This window comes from Procambarus clarkii, chromosome 79 (genome assembly GCF_040958095.1).
Source record: "Procambarus clarkii isolate CNS0578487 chromosome 79, FALCON_Pclarkii_2.0, whole genome shotgun sequence".
Classification (NCBI taxonomy): Eukaryota; Metazoa; Arthropoda; class Malacostraca; order Decapoda; family Cambaridae; genus Procambarus; species Procambarus clarkii.
The window spans coordinates 629,058-644,290 of NC_091228.1; the positions used below are offsets into that span (position 1 = coordinate 629,058).

At 46.5% G+C, this 15,233-nt stretch overlaps 1 protein-coding gene across 1 annotated transcript in view; it reads right to left on the bottom strand.

Moving 5' to 3' along the window:
• LOC138357549 (pregnancy zone protein-like) overlaps positions 1–15,233 on the bottom strand; it is a 657,491-nt gene that overhangs the window by 625,843 nt on the left and 16,415 nt on the right. The gene's annotated exons all lie outside the window — the stretch shown is intronic.

Below are 15,233 nucleotides of genomic sequence, written 5' to 3' on the forward strand. Positions count from 1 at the left end.
GTCATCCTTAATACACCACAAAATAAACAGTTCCTTGACATCTTGAACATCGACATATCCACAAGTTGAGAGTCCAAACTCAACTCACACATCCGAAAATGTCATGTAATACGTAGTATTAGTAGTACGACCCCAACTCTCCCCGCCACCTACACCAGCACACGGAGGCCGGAAGTCCGGGGCTGCTGCACCCATTCATCCCGTGTGTGTTTACCTCAGTGTTTACCTCACAGTGTTTACTTCAGTGTTTACCTCACAGTGTTTACCTCACAGTGTATACCTCACAGTGTTTACCTCACAGTGTTTACCTCACAGTGTTTACCTCACAGTGTTTACCTCAGTGTTTACCTCACAGTGTTTACCTCACAGTGTTTACCGCACAGTGTTTACCGCACAGTGTATACCTCACAGTGTATACTTCACAGTGTATACCTCACAGTGTTTACCTCATAGTGTTTACCTCACAGTGTTTACCTCACAGTGTTTACCTCACAGTGTATACCTCAGTGTTTACCTCAAAGTGTATACCTCACAGTGTTTACCTCACAGTGTTTACCGCACAGTGTATACCTGACAGTGTTTACCTCACAGAGTTTACCTCACAGTGTTTACCTCAGTGTTTACCTCACAGTGTTTACCTCACAGTGCTTACCTCACAGTGTTTACCTCACAGTGTTTACCGCACAGTGTATACCTCACAGTGTATACCTCACAGTGTATACCTCACAGTGTATACCTCACAGTGTTTACCTCACAGTGTTTACCTCACAGTGTTTACCTCACAGTGTTTACCTCAGTGTTTACCTCACAGTGTATACCTCACAGTGTTTACCTCACAGTGTTTACCTCACTGTGTTTACCTCACAGTGTTTACCTCAGTGTTTACCGCACAGTGTATACCTCACAGTGTTTACCTCACAGTGTAAACGCCATCTAGCGAGGACGGGATATACCGGCCACAAGGGCTGGATTTCCGTCTTAATCAGCTCGTAACATAGCCGCTGCTGACCTCTGGTGAGGTGGCGCTTAGACAGCAACGCCATCTATGGAGTGGATAGGTGGACGTTTGTGTCTAAGCCTGTAAGTGAAGTGCCCTAGAGTGTCACCAGTACTAATGACGTGTCTGATTACAGAGTCGACCTGGGACTGCTGTATTGGATGATGGGGCAGTCTACCCAAGGCAGCCATAGTCTCTCTACGTGTTTGCTGCAGAAGCTGTGAGTCACCCCCGGACGGGCACTGTTGAGTGTGTTAGCCTGCCTGTGACGTGGCAGTACCAGGATTCATCTTATCTGGGGGCTGGCTGGTGGAAGAGACTAGCCACTGTGGTGAGGAGAGTGATCTGCGGAATCACACGAGGGTCCTGCCTAGAGCTCGCAACCCTAGTATCGATCGTGGAGTGGCCTACTCAGAGGAGCTGATCGGAACCTGCCAGCTACAGGCTGGATTTGTATTTGAAGGCCTCCACGACGGTGCACCCAGTGGGACTGTGATTTGGCTGGCCTGTGGCCGGGGTAGATTGTGTACACCTCACAGTGTACACCTCACAGTGTATACCTCACAGTGTACACCTCACAGTGTATACCTCACAGTGTATACCTCACAGTGCATACCTCAGTGTATACCTCAGTGTACACCTCACAGTGTACACCTCACAGTGTATACCTCACAGTGTACATCTCACAGTGTATACCTCACAGTGTTTACTTCACAGTGTATACCTCACAGTGTTTACCTCACAGTGTTTACCTCACAGTGTATATCTTGAGGTTATCTTGAGATGATTTCGGGGCTTTTAGTGTCCCCGCGGCCCGGTCCTCGACCAGGCCTCCACCCCCAGGAAGCAGCCCGTGACAGCTGACTAACATCCAGGTACCTATTTTACTGCTAGGTAACAGGGGCATTCAGGGTGAAAGAAACTTTGCCCATTTGTTTCTGCCTCGTGCGGGAATCGAACCCGTGCCACAGAATTACGAGTCCTGCGCGCTATCCATCAGGCTACGAGGCCCTGGCCCTGGCCCTTTACTGCTATACCTCACAGTGTATACCTCACAGTGTATACCTCAGTGTATACCTCACAGTGTGTACCTCAGTGTATACTTCACAGTGTTTACCTCACAGTGTGTACCTCACAGCGTTTACCTCAGTGTTTACCTCAGTGTATACCTCACAGTGTTTACCTCACAGTGTTTACCTCACCGTGTTTACCTCACCGTGTTTACCTCACAGTGTTTTCCTCACAGTGTTTACCTCACAGTGTATACCTCACAGTGTATACCTTGCAGTGTTTACCTCACAGTGTATACCTCACAGTGTTTACCTCACAGTGTTTACCTCACAGTGTTTACCTCACAGTGTATACCTCAGTGTATACCTCACAGTGCATACCTCAGTGTTTACCTCACAGTGTATTCCACTCAGTGTTTACCTCTCAGTGTCATGACCCTGGTAATTACAGATCTATGAGTCACATGTCATGCACTTGCAAGATGCTTGAAAGAATCATCCTAAACCGACTGTTGCACAAAATAGGTAGACAAGGGTAGGGGATCAATGGATTTGTTAATAAAGGACGAAGCACAGCAAACTGTATAGTAAATTATTTGGCTAATGACACTGCTAGGTACTCTGTACCTAGCTGTGAGATTAGTAAATAATTATGGCTGTGTAGCTGTAAATACAAATACTCTGTATTTGTTGACATCAAAGGAGCCTTCGACAAAGAACAAGGGACTGCAATCCTAGGCGAGCTTGCATGCATGGGTGTCAAGGAAAAACTCATGAAATGGGTTGAAGACTACCTCACAGGGAGGAAAGCCAAGGTTTGCTTCAATGGAGCAGTCTCAAGAACAATGAGTATGGAACTCGGAACCCCCCAAGACGGGGTCTTAAGCTCACACTATTCAATGTAATTATGAACACCATTGCAAATATTGATTTTTCGGAAGGACCAAAACAATTGGGATATGCAGATGATGTTCTAATACAATCCCCACCTTGGGAAAAATTAAATAGTCCCTTGAACTTCATGGCAGGAAATGTGTTGAACTCTGTTTCACTCTCCACAAACAAGACAAAAGCAAACTCTCATCACAAGCGGGGAGAAAATGAAGAACTTCAAATTAATGGTGTAACACTTGAATGGGTTGACCACTAACGGTACCTTGGCGTCACTGTCGGCTCTTACAAGGGAAAGAAATAGGGGCTTAACCAACTCATAAGAATATGCAAAAGTCGACTCAGGGCACTGAAAGCTATGACCTGGAATGGACATGGAGCCTCTATTGCCGTGCTTAAAATGATGTACACAGCATATGTGCGCTCCGTCATAGACTATGCCGCACCAGTTTTGTGCACCTTCTGCCAAAACGACATGAAAAGGCTCGAAAGCATACAAAATGAAGCCATGACACTCATTCTTGGAGTTCCAAGAACTGCCAAAACGTCTAATCTATGAGAGAAGCTGTCCCTCCCCAGTATTAAAAGCAGAATTAAGGAACTGAATGCTATGCTTGCAATTAAGATAGCCAGAGATCCCTATTACAATGATATTGCCAAGAAAAAAATTTCTGTGCTGCTAACAGGAGGAAACAGGAGAAGCAAAAAATAACAACACAGATCAGTCTGCTACCACTAAGAACTTCACCTGCTTGAGCAAATCCGTGAGTTCATGCCTGTAGAGAGGTTACCCCTCTGGGAGGATGACTCTTACAGGATTATCGTCACTGAAATGGCAACGAAAAAATCCAACATGATAGCACAAGAAATGAGGCACAATTGTCTCGAGGAAACCTGAAATTAAATAGATGAAATCTACACTGATGGGTCATCTAATCCTGTCAATGGCAGGGCTGGTGCAACATTCACTGTAATTAAGGATACACTTTTCAACGCACAAATGAAAAAAAAGCACGTATTGAGAACTATGCCTCTTCAACGCAAGCAGAGCTAACTGCCATTGTTATGACATTAAGATTCCTTGAACGAAACACTAATGGTGCAGTGATCTGCACTCACTCAAAAGAAGCACTGCAAAGTCTAAGTAAAAATCGAGCATAAAATCTTGGGATAGTCGCTGAAATCAAGAGAGCTGTGGGGGTACTTACCAATCAGGGAAGAGTCGTCTCGTTTCTGTGGATCCTCTCCAATGTTGGAATATGTGGAAATGAACGAGCAGATGTGCTGGCTGCTGAAGGCGCTGAAGGAGATCATATTGAATACGTCATACCCAAGACCCTTCTAAAAATTAGAGGTATTGTCTGGCAACATCACCATGACAAGGTAACTGAGGAAAGGAGGATAGAAGCACAAACCAGTGAATCTGTACGACGGTACAATATGGTTGCAGCTGGCAATCCCAATCAATATGGACGAAGAGGAGGAGGACGCGGGAGAGAAACAGTAATAGCGAGAATCCGTCTTGGATACAAATATCCATGCAGTTTCGGAATGGAAACAACAAGTGATCAGCGAAGTTGCAGAATCTGTGATGAGAGTGATGGACATCGCCTTGACCACTATCTACGAGAATGTGAATACCTGAGAGACATTAGAAATATGTGTTGAATAAAAATCCCCACATTGTTAGAGTTAGGAAAACGCTATTTATCAAATATTGATATTTGATTCCCACAGCCGGTGGCCCAAGATGAGACACCCCACTCCCACAGCTGGTGGCCCAAGATGAGATGCCCCGCTCCCACAGCTGGTGCCCCAAGATGAGACGCCCCACTCCCACAGCTGGTGGCCCAAGATGAGATGCCCCGCTCCCACAGCTGGTGCCCCAAGATGAGACGCCCCACTCCCACAGCTGGTGGTGTACCCACGGGTGGGGTTGGGTACCCACGATTGGGTGGGCGAGTGTGGACCAGGCGCCGCGTGGAATGCCCAGTCACTCCCCCCGAGGCCACACCAGTCTTGGCCTTCTGCTCCTCCCTCCCCCCTCCCCGGGTCCCAGCTAAAAGTCTGCTTCACCAGATCTCTCCTCCTTTCATCTTTCAGGAAAATTAGGTTAGGAAAACACTATTTGTCAAATATTGATACTGTTCTTAAAAGATTCCCCCATTTTGCACCCGTAAGATAACGTAAGCTTTTTAGTGTTGATGGATGTTAATCTTCTTGTTTGAGGAGCTGTTCACTTGAGACAGTTAAGCAAGTCCCAGCTGTGTCTGGGTACAAGTGACAGGATGAACAACCCAGCTGGTTTCCTTCCTATTGGGGAGTGTTGAACATGCTGCTATGACAGTGTGTCCACTCACAGGATGAGTAGCACTGCCCAATACTGTTACTATGGCGGTGTGTTCACTCACAGGATGAGTAGCGCTGCCCAATACTGTCACTATGATGGTGTGTCCACTCACAGGATGAGTGGCGCTGCCCAATACTGTTACTATGGCGGTGTGTTCACTCACAGGATGAGTAGCGCTGCCCAATACTGTCACTATGGCGGTGTGTCCACTCATAGAGTGAGTGGCGCTGCCCAATACTGTTACTATGGCGGTGTGTTCACTCACAGGATGAGTAGCGCTGCCCAATACTGTCACTATGATGGTGTGTCCACTCACAGGATGAGTGGCGCTGCCCAATACTGTTACTATGGCGGTGTGTTCACTCAGAGGATGAGTGGTACTGCCCAATACTGTCACTATGGCGGTGTGTTCACTCACAGGATGAGTGGGATGAGTGGCGCTGCCCAATACTGTCACAATGGCGGTGTGCTCATTCACAGGATGAGTGGCGCTATCCAATACTGTCACTATGGTGGTGTGTTCACTCAGAGGATGAGTGGTACTGCCCAATTCTGTCACAATGGCGGTGTGTTCACTCAGAGGATGAGTGGTACTGCCCAATACTGTCACTATGGTGGTGTGTTCACTCAGAGGATGAGTGGTACTGCCCAATACTGTCACTATGGTGGTGTGTTCACTCAGAGGATGCGTGGTGCTGCCCAATACTGTCACTATGGCGGTGTGTTCACTCAGAGGATGCGTGGTGCTGCCCAATACTGTCACTATGGTGGTGTGTTCACTCAGAGGATGAGTGGTACTGCCCAATACTGTCACTATGGTGGTGTGTTCACTCAGAGGATGAGTGGTGCTGCCCAATACTGTCACTATGGCGGTGTGTCCACTCAGAGGATACCTTCTTGATGGGGTTCTGGGAGTTCTTCTATTCCTCAAGCCCGGCCCGAGGCCAGGCTTGATTTGTGAGAATTTGGTCAACCAGGCTGTTGACCAAATTTTGTGAGAATTTGGTCAACCTTGGAGCGGCCCACAGGCCAACAAACCCATCACAGCCTGGTTGGTCTGGCACTCCTTGACGAAAAATATCTAGTTTTTTCTTAAAGATGTCCACGGTTGTTCCGACAATATTTCTTATGCTCACTGGAAGGACGTTGAACAACCGTGGACCTCTGATGTTCATACAGTGTTCTCTGATTGTGCCTATGGCACCTCTGCTCTTCACTGGTTCTATTCTGCATTTTCTTCCATACTGTTCACTCCATTACGTTGTTATTTTACTGTGCAGATTTGGGACCTGTCCCTCCAGTATTTTCCATGTGTATATTATTTGGTATCTCTCTTCTCCTTTCTAGTGAGTATATTTAGAGAGCTTTGAAACAATGCCAATAATTTAGGTGCTTTATCTCGTCTATACGTGCCGTATATGTTCTCTATATTTCCTCTATTTCAGAAATCTCTCCTGGTCTAAAGGGGGGAAGTGAGTACTGAGCAGTACTCAAGACTGGACCACACAAGTGATTTGAAGAGTACAACCATTGTGATGGGATCTCTGTACTTGAAGGTTCACGTAATCCATCCTATCATTTTTCTGGCTGACGCAATACTTGCTTGTTTATGCTCCCTAAACGTTAGGTCGTCGGACATCACTATTCCCAAATCCTTCACATGCTGTTTTCCTACTATGGGCAGATTCGATTGTGTTTTGTACCCTATATTATGTTTCAGGTCCTCATTTTTGCCGTTTCTGAGTACCTGGCATTTATCGCCGTTAAACATCATGTTATTTTCTGCTGCCCAATCGAAAAATTTCTTAAGGTCTGTTTGTAGTTTTTCACTGACTTAAGCAGAGGTAATTTTCATGCTGATTTTTGTATCATCTGCAAAGGATGACACGAAGCCGTGACTTGTATTTTTTTCTATATCTGACATGAGAATAAGGAATAGCAGTGGTGCAAGGACTGTACCTTGAGGTACAGAGCTATTAACTGCGCTCGGACTCGATTTTACTTGATTGACTGTTACTCTGTGTTCTGTTCGACAGGAAATTAAGTATCTAGCGTCCTACTTTACCAGTTAAACCCATTACCTCATTTGATGTGCAATCACTCCATGGTCACATTTGTCGAATGCCTTTGCAAAATCTGTGTATACAACATCTGCATTGTTTTTCTTCTAATGCCTCAGTGATTTTGTCATAATGGTCAAGTAGCTGTAGGAGGCATGATCTTCCTGTTCTAAATCCATGATGGCCTGGATTGTGGAGGTCATTGGTTTCCATGAATCTAGTGATCTGACTCCTGATCACTCTCTCAAATACTTTTATTATGTGGGACGTTAGTGCAACTGGTCTATAATTCTTTGCCAATGCTTTGCTACCTCCCTTGTGTAGAGGGGCTATGTCTGCTGCTTTCAGCGCATCTGGTACCTCTCCCATGTCCAAGCTCTTCCTCCACACTATACTGAGTTCCTGTGCTACTAGCACTTTGCATTTCGTTATAAATATTGAATTCCATGAGTCTGGATCCGGGGCTGAGTGCATGGACATATTGTCAATTTCTCTTTCAAAATCTGCTACACTCGTGTTGTTATCAGTTATATTTACAGGTGTTTGAATATCACTCAAAGAAATTTTCCGAATCTTCCACTTTCATGCTGTGTATCGGAGTGATAAACATGTCCTCATACTGCTTTTTTAAGATTTCACTAATTTCTTTGTCATCCTCAGTGTATGAACCTTCTCTAATATGAATAGTCCCAATACTGGCAGTGGTTTTTGGTTTTGATTTAGCATATGTGAAGAAATATTTTGGGTGTTTCTTTATTTCTTGAATTGCTTTCTGTTTTAGTTGCCTTTCTTCTGTCTGATAGGAATGCTTCAGTCTCTATTCGTTTTCTTGAATCTCCCTGTTTAAATTATTTCTTCTTTGTATGGAGAGTTGTGTCTGCTTTTCGTTCCTAGTTGGTTCTGTAATCTGCTGACTGAGCGAGAATTTGTCACAGGATCTCAGAAGTTCTCTAACCTGTGGTTGGTTATTTCCAGGTTGATTTCCTTGCTATAATGTTATTGTTTACTATTCTCCATTTTAAACTGGGTAGATTGAAGTCTCCAAGGAAGATAATATTTGGTACTGGGTTTGCTAGGTTATCAAGGATATTCTCTATTTTGTGGGTCTGTTAAGTGAATTCCTCAACTGTTGCATCTGGCGGTTTGTATATTAACATAATAAGTAGATTAATATTTTCTTCCTTGATTCCAAGTACCTCTACCACCTCATTGGACGATATATATATATTTATATATTTATATATAATATATATATATTTATATATTTATATATTATATATATATATATATATATATATATATATATATATATATATATATATATGCGAACAAGCCTGAATGGTCCCCAGGACAATATGCAACTGAGAACTCACACCCCAGAAGTGACTCGAACCCATACTCCCAGGAGCAACGCAACTGGTATGTACAAGACGCCTTAATCCACTTGACCATCATGACCGGACAATAATGAGGTGATAGCCGAGGCTATTTGAACCACCCCACCGCCGGCACTCGGATAGTAATCTTGGGCATAGCATTTTACCAAATCACCTCATTCCTCACGTGTGCCCCAAAGAATGAGGTGATTTGGTAAAATGCTATGCCCAAGATTACTATCTGAGTGCCGGCGGTGGGGTGGTTGAAATAGCCTCGGCTATCACCTCATTATTGTCCGGTCGTGATGGTCAAGTGGATTAAGGCGTCTTGTACATACCAGTTGCGTTGCTCCTGGGAGTATGGGTTCGAGTCACTTCTGGGGTGTGAGTTTTCAGTTATATATATATATATATATATATATATATATATATATATATATATATATATATATATATATATATATATATATATATATATATGTCGTACCTAGTAGCCAGAACTCACTTCTCAGCCTACTATTCAAGGCCCGATTTGCCTAATAAGCCAAGTTTTCCTGAATTAATATATTTACTATAATTTTTTTCTTATGAAATGATAAAGCTACCCTTTTCACTATGTATGAGGTCAATTTTTTTTTATTGGAGTTAAAATTAACGTAGATATATGACCGAACCTAACCAACCCTACCTAACCTAACCTAACCTATATATATAGGTAAGGTTAGGTTAGGTAGCCAAAAAAAGCTAGGTTAGGTTAGGTTAGGTAGGTTAGGTTGACGAAAAAATATTAATTCACGAAAACTTGGCTTATTAGGCAAATCGGGCCTTGCATAGTAGGCTGAGAAGTGAGTTCTGGCTACTAGGTACGACATATATTTATATATATATATATATATATATATATATATATATATATATATATATATATATATATATATATATATATATATATATATATATATATATATATTGTGACGGAGTTCCCCCCCTTATAATTCTCCCACGCCTGCAGTAAGAGTCATGTCTGCTTTTCCCAAGCGTTCTCTACGTTTCAGGCTACAATTTGATATATGGGAGAGAGTGAAGTATTCTCGGAGAGCCGAGAAATTTATGAAATAGTAATATTTTGGCCTGCGGTTTAGGCCCTTTAGGGAGCCAAGATGGCGCTGGCCTCCCTGATCTCCCGCCAAAACCGTGTGACGTCAGTGGCACCGGATTGGTCACCGACAGCAATGTGGCACCGGGAGCCAATGAAAACTTCCCATAGCGAAAGTGACGTCACGAAGGAAGGGGGCCCAGCCCGCGTCACGTCATAGAGGTCGGACGTGCGACGAATGGTCCTGTCAGTTGGACAGTTGTTTCCCGCTCCCGTGGATTTACGCGTCACCTGAAGTCCGCCAGTACTCTGAGAAGTCTTCCCTAGTTCATGTGTTGAACCAGAAGAGGGAATTGACGGTTATTTGAGCAACAAGTGCTCCAGTCAGGTACTGTGCAAGAAGCAGTGAAGCCGTGCAGTGACGTATGTGGCGTCTGTGGCTTTTCACCAGTTCGTGACAGCGTAGTGGCTGACAGAGCCACTGGGTAGCTAAGGAAGAGAGGACTATTTGGGGAAACCGGACGACTGTAGCTGAGACGTAGGCGACAGCCGTTGCTGGGAGAAGACGAAGGCCAGGAGACCGACTCCAACCTTCAAGAAGTTAAGAAGGAGGACGGACCTGCAGTGAGGAGGCACGGAGACGACGCGCTAAACGGTGGGACGACGAGAGGCTCTGGTAGGACACGACGACGTGTAGTGTGGGGGCGTTCCCGACACGAGGACCAGGAGCTACACCTCGACTCTCATCGGAGGATAGGGTGAAGTAGGTGTTTCTAGTTCCCTCCCCATTCCCCTTTAGTTAGCTATATTATTCGGCTATATTATCTAGCCTGAGGATTTCATATGTCGTGAGCAAGTCTCACCCATGTCACGGTAAAGCACTAGTGTGCTAGACAGTACTATCAAGAGTACTTGTAATATTCATGTTGATTATTGGTGTGTACAGGCACCAGGAACAAGTGATAAATTTACTGTGTTGTGCATATCTTTCTATAGATTTTGATATGAACATATAGTGGTAAATTATATATAATATTATGCCAGTATTTGAAAGTTAGGCTGTGTGCCCAGAAATCATTTATTTTCCATGTATTGATATTTGATGTGTCTACATTATATATTCTATGTTCATGCAGTGATAAGTCGTTTGTGAGTACAGTGAATTATTGAGTTATCGCCCACGAGAGAAAGTACTGAAAACTCCAATGTTAATATTTCATAATATATTGTTGGATGAATAACAGTGTAAGGCCATTACAGTGAGTCATTATAGCATTGATTGTAGAAAAGACTGTTTGAGCCTGAGTACAGTGTAACCCAGTGATACGTGTTGTTGTAGCCAATATCGAGTGTGCGAATTTCATAGTAATATTGGAGAACTTAAGGAAACAGCGCGCGTGAATCTGAAAACAAGCAAAGAGCTTCCGCGCGCGGGCCAGGCGATCAGCTGTTCTTGACACTTGATGAGGAGGGGAAGGTGTTGCCACCTAATGATCGCAGACTATTCGTGGGAACTTCCGGCCGCGTCAGGATCAGTTGATTTATTGATTTATTTGTTGCTGTTTGGCCTTTGTGACATCTTTCATACATTTTAAGTAAAATACAAAACTATCTTTGTGTTTATATCATCCCCTCCATTGATCTTGTGGCTATATTATACTGGTAAGCATTGAGTGATAACAATAAGTACCTGCCTGATTCCTGATCTTTTGAGTGTGACCTTGCCAAGGCTACCACTAGTTCCACCAGTCCACTGATGGTGTTACTGGCCACCTAAAACACCAGTTGGCGACCTTGTGGTTAACCGTAGAGCCCGATTGTTGGGGAGGGCACACGATAGTCAAGTGCTTGAGTCGTGTTCTCACTCTTTCTTAATAAGAGGCCGTTAAGATTGACTGGGAGACTCACCTGGCGTGCAGTGGCGCCGTGAGGATCGAGTGAAGACCCGCAGGGCTGCGGTGAGTGACCTTGAGCATAACTACTGCTCACCCCAGAGTAAGGGTAGAGAATAATAGAGAGGTGAAACCCCAACATTGGCGACCTCGCCAGGATTTCGATCGAAGTAAAGGTTGCAGTGGTGGTACTTGGCAGTGGTGTTAGAGATCAGGCGCAGGTTATCACTCGTAGCACAAGATGGAGGATGATAAAGTGACGAGGTTTATTGACTCTAGAGACGAACAGGTGCTGGAAGAGTGCACCAAGGCACAGTTACAGGCTATAGCGGATCATTTTGGAATAAAGCTGAAATCTGCCAGAGTTGGTGAAAGAAGACTAGAGATAATGGCTCAGCTCAAGGCTCGAGACGAAGCTTTGGGGGAGGAACGGCCCCAAACACCCGCCAGTGAGGGTGAGCACCTGAGTATTGGTGGAAGCAGCAGGGGATCCAGCGGCAGCAGGCACAGCATTAAGCTGGAAATAATGAAGCTGCAGCTGGAAGCACAAATGAAGCGTGAAGAGCGAGAAGCACAGCAGCGCAAAGAAGAGCGAGAAGCGCAGCAGCGTAAAAAAGAGCGAGAAGCGCAGCAGCGTAAAGAAGAGTGAGAAGCAGAAGCGCAGCTGAGGAGAGAAGAAGCACAGCAGCGAAAGGAAGAGCGAGAAGCAGAAGCGCAGCTGAGGAGAGAAGAAGCACAGCTGCGCAAAGAAGAACAAGAGCGAGAAGCACAGATGAAGCGTGAGGAGCGAGAAGCACAGATGCAGCGTGAGGAACGAGAAGCACAGCTACGCAGGGAAGAACACGAGCGAGAAGTTAGGCTGAGACAAAGGGAAATAGAAGCCAACCAGGAGGTAGAGCTGAAGTGAGCTGAACTAGGATTAGGTGCACCTGCTCCGCCGCCACAGGAAGACCGACGAGTGAGGGAACGAGACCTGCCGGTCTTTGTGCCTAGTGAAGCCGAAAGTTTCTTCGATCACTTTGAGAGAGTTGCTGCTATGAAGAGGTGGCCGAGGGCGGAGTGGGCGGAGTTGGTCCAAGGGAGGCTCACAGGTGAAGCTCGTGAAGCCTTCACTATGCTCGACTTCCAAGAAAGCACTAACTACGATGTGGTAAAACGAGCTGTGCTCCGTTCCTTTAAGCTCACGCCAGAGTGTTACCGGAAGAGGTTTAGAGAATGTACCCGGTTGCCAGGAAAGTCGTATGCGGAGACGGCGAGGGACATAAAAAGAAAGCTCCTTAAGTGGCTGGACTCTGAAGAAGCAAGGTCGGTCGAAGAGGTCAAGGAACTAATGGCCATGGAAAAGTTTATGTCCGTGCTCTCTCCTGAGATCAGGATGAGGATAAAGGAGGCGGACATAAAGGACCTGAGGGCCGCAGCCGACCGGGCCGACATGTTAGAAGAAGCCCTACGCCCACGCCGAGAGGGACAGAACCGACCACCCGCATACGTCGGAAACGATAGGAGTTATAGAAGGACGGATGGATGGAGGACAGGAGCGAGTTCTCCCAAATCCCACCTCTCAAGTTGGAACACCCGAGGATCAAAAGGTACTGTAGAACCAATCAAGAAGAACCAAGCGGAGAGCTCGGGAGCTGTTGTTGCGACCAAGGAGTCAACAAGCGGTGCGGGAAAGACACAGGGTGCGACGGCCTCTGGAGGCAGTGCTAAGGCGAGCGGTGGCGGATGGTCTCCGCCGAGGGGCCGCTGCTACAACTGCGGAATACCCGGACACGTCGCGCGGGAATGCAGACGCCCTAAGCAGTGGGGACACATTGCTTTAGTGATGTTCGGGGACCAGAGGGCCGAGAGAGTGCGGGATGAACCCGTGCTGAGTGGGGAGAAGAAAGTTCACCCATTCGTGTGTCAAGGAACCGTAAGGATGGGAGACGCAGACCCCATCCCCGTGAAGATCTTAAGAGACACTGGGGCTGATTTTACCCTGGTGAGTGAAACCCTGTTCCCCGTGGGTTACGAAAATACCAGTGTGGGGGTGGGAAGTGTGACCACTGTGGGAGGCCCAGTGAGGATGCCCCTACACCAGGTAACTGTAAATTCCGACTATGGCTGCCAGACCCTAGTGGTGGGAGTCTGTACATCAATGCCCAAGATGGAGGCGCAGGTCATCTTGGGGAATGACGCGTGTGGAGGATATGTCCTTCCGAATCTTGTGAAAGGCGAAGAATGCCTAGAACAATACAAGGAGACAGGCGGAGAGTGGAACGCCTGTGGGGGCGAGAAGGGAATCGCACCGGTGGCGTTCCCAGTTTGTGCTGTGATACCAAGACGACGCGAAGAACAAGGAATTGGTGGATCTGATGAGGCTGAGGAGACGACTGACAGCCTGGGAATAGATCACCTCTTCGTAGAACCCGGAGAACGAGCGGAGGGCGAAGACAGCCCAAATGGTGAGTTGCAGGTGACCCTCACCAGTTCTCTAGGGGTAGACCGCACTCGTCTTGGACAGATGCAGCAGGAGGAGTTCCCCGATTTGATTAGTGAGGCCCAAGGAGGACGTGTTGGCCCTGAGAAGGCTACTCAATTTTACCTTCAAGATGGCATGCTGATGAGGCAGTGGAGACCTGTGAGGGTGGAGGCCGGGGAAGAGTCTCTAAGCACGAGGCGCCAGGTAGTGTTGCCGGCCCAGTGCAGAGCGACCGTATTGGACCTAGCGCACTCCGTGGACTCTGCAGGCCACCTGGGAGTGACTAAGACGCTGCGAAGGATCAGGGATTACTTTTACTGGCCAGGTATGGACGCCGAGGTGAGGCGCTATTGTAAGACGTGCTTACCATGCCAGAGGGCAGGGAAGAGCCAGTCCGCGATACCGAAGGCCCCATTGATCCCTGTTCCAGCGTTTGGGCCTGCTTTCGAGCGTCTGCTAGTTGATGGAGTGGGTCCTTTGCCAAGAACGAAGAAAGGGAACACCTACCTAATGACAATAATGTGTACATCCACCAGGTTTCCGGAAGCCGTCCCGATGCGACGTTTAACATCGCAAGGAGTAGCCAGCCAACTGCAGCGATTTTTCTCGTGGGTGGGGATGCCCAAAGAGATCCAGACAGACTGCGCAAGCATATTTCAGTCGAAGTGGTTCCGACAGACGATGGCAGGATGGGGAGTGACTCAGATTCGATCGTCGCCCTACCGACCGCAGTCGCAGGGGGCGATCGAAAGATTCCACTCCACATTGAAGACTGTGCTGAGAGTGTTCTGCGCAGAACAGGGGGCTGAGTGGGATGAGGCTATATACCCCGCGTTATTTGCCATACGCAACGCGGTGGTAGAATCACTAGGATTCTCACTATTCCAGCTAGTGTATGGACACGAGGTGAGAAGTCCCCTGTCCATGCTGAAGGAACGATGGACACCAGGAGCGACCGTGGGAACGGTGAATAAATATGTCCAGAAGTTCAAAGAACGTCTCACTCGAGCGAAGAAACTGGCTAGGAAACTCCTGAAGAAGGCGCAACGTAAGATGTCGGAGTGGTACGACAGGAGAGCTGCGCCGAGGGATTTTCA